The sequence below is a fragment of the Urocitellus parryii genome, chromosome 9 (genome assembly GCF_045843805.1).
Source record: "Urocitellus parryii isolate mUroPar1 chromosome 9, mUroPar1.hap1, whole genome shotgun sequence".
NCBI lineage: Eukaryota > Metazoa > Chordata > Mammalia > Rodentia > Sciuridae > Urocitellus > Urocitellus parryii.
In genome coordinates this window covers 84,899,876-84,908,370 of record NC_135539.1, presented here as the reverse complement: position 1 = coordinate 84,908,370, position 8,495 = coordinate 84,899,876, and positions in this window count along the sequence as shown.

Genomic DNA, 8,495 nt, shown 5'->3' with positions numbered 1-8,495 from the left:
ACCACACTGATGAGCACCAGCCACTCCAGTCACTTCATCCTTAGGGGTAAATGAACACAAACAGCATCAGACATCGGGGGAGGGGGAACCATGAGAGGAAAAGGAAAGCCAGAGGCAGAGACAGAACACCAGCCAGGACGCAGGACATTCACTGAGGAGAAGTTCCCAGGCCCCTAGCAGCAGCACCCTGGAGACACAGGACAAGGGAGGGCGTTTAGGGGCACAGACTGCAGACAAAGCCCCGGCCATCCATGAACAGTGGACATGCAGGAAAAGCCATGCAAAACAGGCCAACAAGCTTTCTTTGCATGTTCCTCCTTCAGTTTTCTGTTTCTGGAAATCTTGTCTGACTGGTTGGAATCTTGAAATGAGCTTTCATGTCTCTGACTTTTTCCTCAGTTCTATTCTCTTTTTGCTCTTATACATGGAAGCCACTGGGGTTTGTTTTACTTACAAAAATAGCTATGCTTAGTGACTATAAGCTCAGAGATAAAACCAAGGCAATATCACAAAACAGAGCGGGAAAATGCAAAGAAAATCACATGACATCTCATCACAGTTTGTCAGGGGCCACTGTGGACAGGAGCTATATGTGCACCTTTAAGTCCTGAGTAAAGAGGTACTGAACAAGTACTACACCCCGCAATACAATTTGGACCAGGAGTGGGTGTCACCCTATGGGATTGTATTACACTCATTTGGTTGTTGTAACCCTATCCTTGCCTCATTTGTATGGCTCCTCCCCAATAAAACCCTGGTTCAAGGAGTGCTCCCTCTCTTTCTTGCCTGCCTTTCCCACCTTGTGGGAGCTGTGGTTGAGAAGCAGTCACTAAACCCAAAGAAAAGGTACCTTCTGTGTCTTTATTTAGTCCACCAAAATTTACTTGGAGTGACTCTGACTGGTTTAGATGTGTGTTGTGACAGTAGTTGAAGGTCACAGGATTTTACATCTAAGAGCCTGCTGGGGAAATCCAAGTTGACAAGTAGCATCTTTACCAACTCTAGGACTTCATCAGTGAGATTTCTAAAAGCTCCCAGGAAAAGAAATCACCAGCACAGGAATTAGAATCATGTTGTTAGTGAACATCCCAAATACCCTGAGGTGTTCTGAGGAAAACTTGTTTTAAATCAGGAATTCCAAGCCAGCCCAAAGACCCTGCAACAGGAAGACAGTGATAGTGACGCTGACACTGCTTCCCCTGGCAAGCAGAATTCACACCAGTGGCAGGCCTCTCGTGTGGAGACCACTGTGCCCTTACTGACACGCCAGGCCCTCCATATTGAAACCGGCCCCAGCTGCTCACCCCCATTTCTTCTTTCAGGGTTCTGATCCCATAAATTCAAGGAATAGGAGTCACAAGCCCCAACAAGGAGCTCTACAGCAGATTTTCCTCCATCACTGAGTGTGCTAGTCCAGAGCTTTATATAGCACTTGGGTCACTACGATTGGTCCAGATTTATGCTGATTGGGGTTTGGAAACACACTAATACTGTGGGTCAGCTCTGGAGTCCCAAATTCCACTCAGCTCTGCCCATATCCATTTCCTCAGAGCAGGTCAGAGGGGGAGGGGATGGTCATGGGATGGGGCTGCAGTGCTGCGTAGAGCCGGCTTCTGCAGCAGGCATGCCTGGCCCCCAAAGGGTGACAGGGCAGCACCTTGGCTCTAAGCACCTCAGGATGCCCAGCCTGCATGGCAGGCCCACATGGCCACAGGCCATGCTCAATGCCTGTGCTCCGACCCACCCAGGCTGCCACTCCAGGCTCCTGCTCTGCTGCGGCTTCTCAGCAGGGTCAGTGAGCCACCCACATGCCTTGGCAGCTGGGAGCCATGTCAATGGGAGGGTTTTGTACACAGAAAGGACTGAGAAGAGGACCTTCAGTTGGGTGCAGACCTGTTCGCCGATGGCCTACAGTGAAATGGAAGGTGACAGAACCTATGTGAACACAGCTAAAGTGCAAAACCCTCCATAGGTCAGTTTAACCTATTTTTTTAAATAAAGAAGGAACACTCTTAAGATTAATTTCTTTAAAATGAAAAGAGAATAGGAGGTAAGCAAAGAGAGAGGAAAGTGATAATAGGCTAAAATTTTGACCTTTTGAGAAGGAAACGTATAGAAATTAAGTTTAGAAGTTTACAAACCAAGACATGCTTCCGTGGGCATGTTAAAGGTGTAACCATGTGAACAAGTCCATGAAATAGCTTCTAAACCACTGCAGAAAAGAACGGAACAACTGATCCGACTGGAGGAGAAACAGGGAAGTCAAATAAATAAGAAATTATTTACCTAGAAGCATAAAAAAAGATGGCATGATTTAGCACAAAATACACCAGACATGGCATTAACAGAAATGGGTTGTATCCTCTGACTGAAGGCTAGACAGTTTCAAGCTGTCCACTTGGAGCATGAAAACACTGTGTGTCTTTGGGCAGGAGCCATGTTGCAGGGCAGAGGGTACAGGAAGGCGACGACGTCAGACCCAGCAGGGGCTATTGTGTTGTTCCACCTTCACACGTGGAGAATATCTGCAATGTTGTAAGTTTTTTCTGTGTCAGGTTAGGAAATTCTTTTAAACTAAGGTGAAACAGGAGGCGTGTCAGTGAACCACCCAGAAGGCTGGCTGTGTGGTTCTGCCCACTGAGGCGCATGCGGAACACTTCTCACTCACAACATGAAGCTAGCATGGCACGTGCTGGTAAACTGACTTGTTTTCTATTGTGAAACTACCAAAATAAAATATATTTTTAGAAAGAAGAAAACATTCCAATTTCCTCATCCAGAAATAACAAAAATCCAAGCTTGTGAATTGGCATGTAAAGCCCAGTTAGGGCACTACCAGGGAAGATCTCCACACTAGCCTTTCAACCTGCACCTCTCGGGTGACTCAGAGGGTGGCTGGGTGAGGTGTGAGTCCTGAGGCAGGCTGATAATGGCTCTCAAGGCATGAGCCACCCTGACCCCGGCAGTCACCTTCTATGGGGAAGGAGTCTGACCTTAGGGACTTGAGGTGAGAAGATGATTCACAGCATCTGTATAAGAGAGAGGTAGGCTAGCCTTATAAAGGGGAAATGTGGCAGAGAGACAGAAGAGGGATGTGGAGACAGAGGTGGACAGCAGTGATGAGGAAGGCCAAGGAACTGGGGCACTGGCTGCCATCAGGAGCCGGGAGAGGCAGGCAGCGTTCTACCCTGGAGCCTCCCAAGGGAGCTGTCCCCAGAACTCCAAGGGATAAATTCCTGCTGCTGTAAGTCACCTTGATTGCAGGCTTTGTCACAGCAGCTACAGAAAAGGAACTGATAGCCCTCTGTACCCCCAACATCAACACGTACTCTGCATCAGCGCAGGGCCCTCCTGTCTGTGCTGCAGTAACAGCAGTTCCCAGATCCTGAGCTCCAGAGGAGTGGGAGCCAAAAGTGACTCTGACGACTAATGCTGGACTGTGAGATTTTTATCCCCACAGTCACGTGGGAGGATGTGTGTTCACTCACCTGCTCTTACCCCAGCCCACTGTCGTCTCAACCACCTCCCCAAGGAACGGGCAAGTTCCAAAACTCTTATTTTCCATTTACCTGTATATGTCAGATTTGGGTCATGGAGACTAGAGTCAAGGAGAATCACTACACATGTTGTCTGCAAGAAGATCTAGGATTATCTGAAAGAATACCTTTTTAACTCTCTAAATTAAAAAAATTATCTGTTGCTATGTTTGAAATATAACATAAGTTTTAAAGATTTATTAACCAAAGGAGAGGGAAAAATACATAGCATCAAGAATAAAAGATGAGATAAAGAGACGTTTGAGAAGAAATAGGAGCGCATTGAGTTGCAAGGGCAAGGGGTGGGCAGCACACAGCCGGGGCACCTCAGAGCCCACAGCTCTGCACCTAGGCCCGCAGGGCTAGGACATGCTTCCAACCTTACTGGGAGTGAGGGGTTTAAAAAGGTTAGTAGCTCCTGGGTTCTCTAGGACAGAGGCCGGCTGCTCTCACACAGGGTCCTGAGAATCCTCAGCTGACCTGCAGGTGCGTTCATGGAGCCCTCCACTGCAAGCTCCGCTCCCCTCCCTTTCCTTGTCTTCGAGCTCCAGGACCTTGTGCCACCATTAAGCTGACAAGAAATTTCTAAAAGAAAGCAATTACATTTTTACATTTGCAAAGCTGGTGAAGAAGGTCCCAGGCTTAGGTCAGGACTCCTTGGGAGAGGTTGCCCTGTCAGTTCCCAGGACCTCTTGTCTCTACCCCTCGAGCTCTTTTGAGAATGCCTGCCAACACTGAAGTGGCAAGGAAGAGCCGCTGTCAGGAGTCAAATGTCAAAGCAGATGAGCAGACAGCTCCTGAGAAAGGAGAATTAGACAGGCATTGGTTTCAGCCTTTGCTTCTTACTTCTCGTCATTGCCTTTGAAGAAAATGCTTGGAAAACTTCAGAAACAAAGACCAGAAAGGATTTGGAAACACCCTGTGGTTTCTGACTTTGGATTTTTATTTAGTTAGGAAAACTGAAGTTCAGAGGGGTCAAGTGATCAGCTCCAGGCCGTTCCTCCTGTGTTTCTGCTCCAGGAAATGGGAAGGCAGGAGGTACAAGAGCAAGCAGAGAGCCACTGCCTCTGAAAGGTTCCGCCTTGCTGCCCATAAGAAAAAACCAATAAACTGCTTCTCAGTCCCTTTGTCCCGCTCCTCCACATCCTGTCAGTTCCTCACTGCAGAGGAAAAGGGCATCATGACCCTGGGCTGCTCCCTCCTATTCAAGGGGAAGAGCCCTCCAGGTGGATAGCTCCCCGATAGGCTGGTTTTAAGTGCTTGCCAGTTTTCCAGGACCCCTTCTGTGTGTCTGCCATGGTGCCAACCCCAATAGGGCAGGCCTTTGCTGAAGGTGTGGCTTACCATCTCCAGTCTCGGTCAAAGTCATGAAAACAAGTTGTGGACAGCTGCCAACCTGGGATTGGGACAGAGTGAGACTGAGCTGTGCTCAAGGCTCTTATTCAGCAGTTTCAACTGTTTTCCTTTGAGGTTTATTTTTGCTCTTTAATCCTTGGACTTTTGGGCTTGTTTTGTTGAGATATGGGGTGTGCCGTTCCCACAGCCTTCCCTACAGTCCTGGATTGGGTCACTAGGATGTGGTGTGTCTTAGGACCCTAAGGCATAGACATGAGAGTTGTTATCCATCTCAGGTGACCTTCAGTAGGGAGCTGCAGCTACCTAACAGGGAACAGGGATAAATAGGTCAGGAGTAGCCACCTGGGACAAGAGGGGGTGCTTCTGCAATTGAGGAGGCCAGTACATGTTGCCAACTGCCTCAGCACCACCTGCCCGGCATCCTGCCACATGTCCCATCCACCAGGGATAGCACTTGGCAGCTCCTGAGCACAAGGATTCTGGGAAGGCTGTTGTGGTGGAGTAGGGAGCCCTCAGCACCCCAGGGGGGCGCCAACCCAGGAGGGCACTTCAGTGCCTATTCTGTTCTGGTACCATCCACCCTGGAACCAAACCAGCCTTTTCTGAGGCAGCGCTCAATGGGTACCACTTAGCTAATGACTCTACTGTGAGCCTCTGGGAAGTGAGCTGATGCCAACAGTACATGTCAGGCTCGGCCAGGGTAAGCCAGGTGCCACCCAAGCCATTAACTGACAGCCTGGGTGAGCCCTCTGCAGGCCAGAGTGAGCCCTCTGCTGAAGTCACGCTGATGTTGAGCTTTCCAAAGGAATTTTCCTCTCTACTGAAGCTGAAGGAGGAGGATCTCCTCCAGAGTGCTCTCCCAGGTGGGCTGGCTCTCAGTGGTCCAGGATGCCACAAAGGACTCCAAGTTACTCACTTCCAAGCCCCAGAGGCCTGAAGTTCATGTCCCTTTCATACTGAGCCCAGCAAGGGCCACTCTTCCACTTCTGCCATGTTGGCACATGGGAGTTGACTACCCCACTTCCTGGATGGGAAACCACTCTCTGGATTCTAAGAAGTCATCCATCTAGATCATGAAGCACACAGAACAAGGAATCTTGTCCCCATGTTGCACAGCTTCCAGAAATAAATAGGAAGTGGGAAGGACTGGGTCAGGGGAGTCTCAGGTGTGAGCAGACATCAGCCTCTGCTTCCTCCTTCTCTCCTTCTCCACACGAGGACCTGTTCTGTTCTCTCGCCTGTGCCCACTCTTTTCTGTTTCCTGTCTGCCTGATGTGAAGTGATCCAAGTGGTTACGGGTCTGCATGGAACAGATGTGCAGAAGGACACCAGGCCTGGCAAGGGTTTGCCTGCTGACCAGGTGTGGTGCTGATAGCTCTCAGCACTGGGCCCTGTGGGCAGTGTTTCCATCTGGACCCTGCGGTGAGATCTGACTCAGATTGGCTCTCTATGGCATGGCTGGACTGGGATCCAGAGGCCCTGCACATGGGGGAGGTGGCAGCGGATGCATCAGGGTCCCAGCTAAGTGGGTCCTTTAGCCTTGTTCCCTGGGCTCCCTGCCTGCTCTCCACAGGGAGCCCACGCCTATTTGAGCTGTGTTGTGGCAGCCCCATGGGCAACTTGCCCAGAAAAGAAAACATACCCTTGCTTTTAAGCTAAGACACATTTTTATGAACAAAAGAAAACGAAACATCCTCTTGGCAAGTGGGAACCCTATTTGTGTGAGACAATCTTTTTCCTTTTGAGTTTTTCCCACAGTTTACTTAAAGGACACCCACAAATAGGAGGTCTCCATTGTATTAAATTATTTCACCAATATTTCTTCACCCAGTGCTTGTGGGCTGAGAAGCTACAAGAGAATGAAAGGAGTCCAGACCACAGCCTCTAGAAGCAAAATATCCAACAGAAGGGCTGTAAAGGCTAGCTCTGCAGACAGAATGGACAGGACCCAGGAACCGAAGATAGCATTGCCTGGAGGGAGAAGCTAGGAGAGGGAAGAAGGGAGGCTACCCTGAGTTATGTTGGTCAGGGAAGACAGCAGAGGACCTGGGCAGAGGGGAACAGGAGAGCAGAGGGAAGGCCTGTCTTCTTGTTGGTCTCGGCTTCTTCTCCTTGGTTAGCACAGGCCCTGAATGGCAAAAGTGTCAATGAGAGCTCATTTTCTGCAACAGATGCTTCAGCATTTTCTTTCCCAGCATATAAATGGCCTTAGAATCAATTTTTTCTTTGAAAAAACCTTAGAACAGTTCCAAGACCTGTAGTTATGAGGCAGCTGAGCAATAGTAAAAACACTTAGATCTCCTGCTCCTGGCTGTTTTGTGTGCCATTGGAGTGCCAGAGGATCACCAGGCAGCACAAAGACCTGGCCGTGAGCATTCCCTGCATGGGACCAATGCCATAGGGCCATTAGGCTCAGCTAGGGGGCCTGAGGTGCATGGTCTTGACCTGTGCTGCTTCTCAGAGCTGGCTCTGTGGGGCACTTGCCTGCTGGCCAGGAAGCAAGAGCTTTGTACCAAGAGTCCAGCATACCCTAGGTAATAAGTCTTGGAAACCTGGAGAAAGTCTAAGGCATCAGAATTATGCATGGGCTTTGGCTCTTGTTAGGCAGAGCTATTATGAACTCCCAAGAAATAAAGATGACTTTGAAGGGAAAAAATTGTAGTTACATCTTTAAATGTTTGTCCTTTAAAAAAAATGCATGCCCTGCTGAGCAGTTCAGCCAGTTTGCTCACAGCTTGGACTACAAATTCTGGTTAGGACGAGGAGCAACCACTGAGTGCGCAGTGCCCCAGAGCACACCTGGAGCTCTCCTGCCAGTGTCTGTGCAGGGCCAGGGTGAGCTGTCTGCAGATGTGCTTGTCATGGACTTCTGTAACCAGCAGAAGCAGCAGCCTGGAGTGGCTTCTGCCACCGCAGAACTCCACATTCGAGCCTGTATAGCTCCCAGGATCCTTTCACATGGCATGATTCTGGCTACTCATTCCTCTACAAAAGCATCCACAGAAAAAGAGGAAATTTACCAAAAAGTACTGTCCTCAGTTGTGCTTTTTCTGCTTCCAAATATCACAACAGCACAGGAAGCCATCCTCTGAGTCGCTCTCTCTGTCCTCCCGCATGATGAACAAGCTTATTCTAAGGAACCCCCACTATCCCATCTAGAATCACCTTTCACCATTGGTCCAGCCAAGACCCCAACACTGCCCTAGTGTTTTCTGCTGTGGGGCTCCCTGGTGCTTTTCCTGTACTTAGATGGGAGTAGGGACCCACTACCTACCTAATACCACATCTACAATCCTGGAGCCAGTATACCAAGGCCAGTCTCTTCTCCTGTTGCAGAACCAGAGACTCCCACCCTTGCACTTCAGAGGATGCAGAAGTCCCAAAGGGCCAAGCCGAGGGTATTACCGTGTAGCACGCTAGCTAACCAGTCACCAGTTAATAGTTCAAAGCCAGCCTTAGCAACAGCGAGTCGCAAGGCAACTCAGTGAGACCCTGTCTCTAAATGAAATAGGGCTGGGGATATGGCTTAGTGGTCTAGTGCCACTGAGTTCAATCCCTGGTACCCTCCCCCTGCAAAACAACAACAAAAAACAAACAAACAAA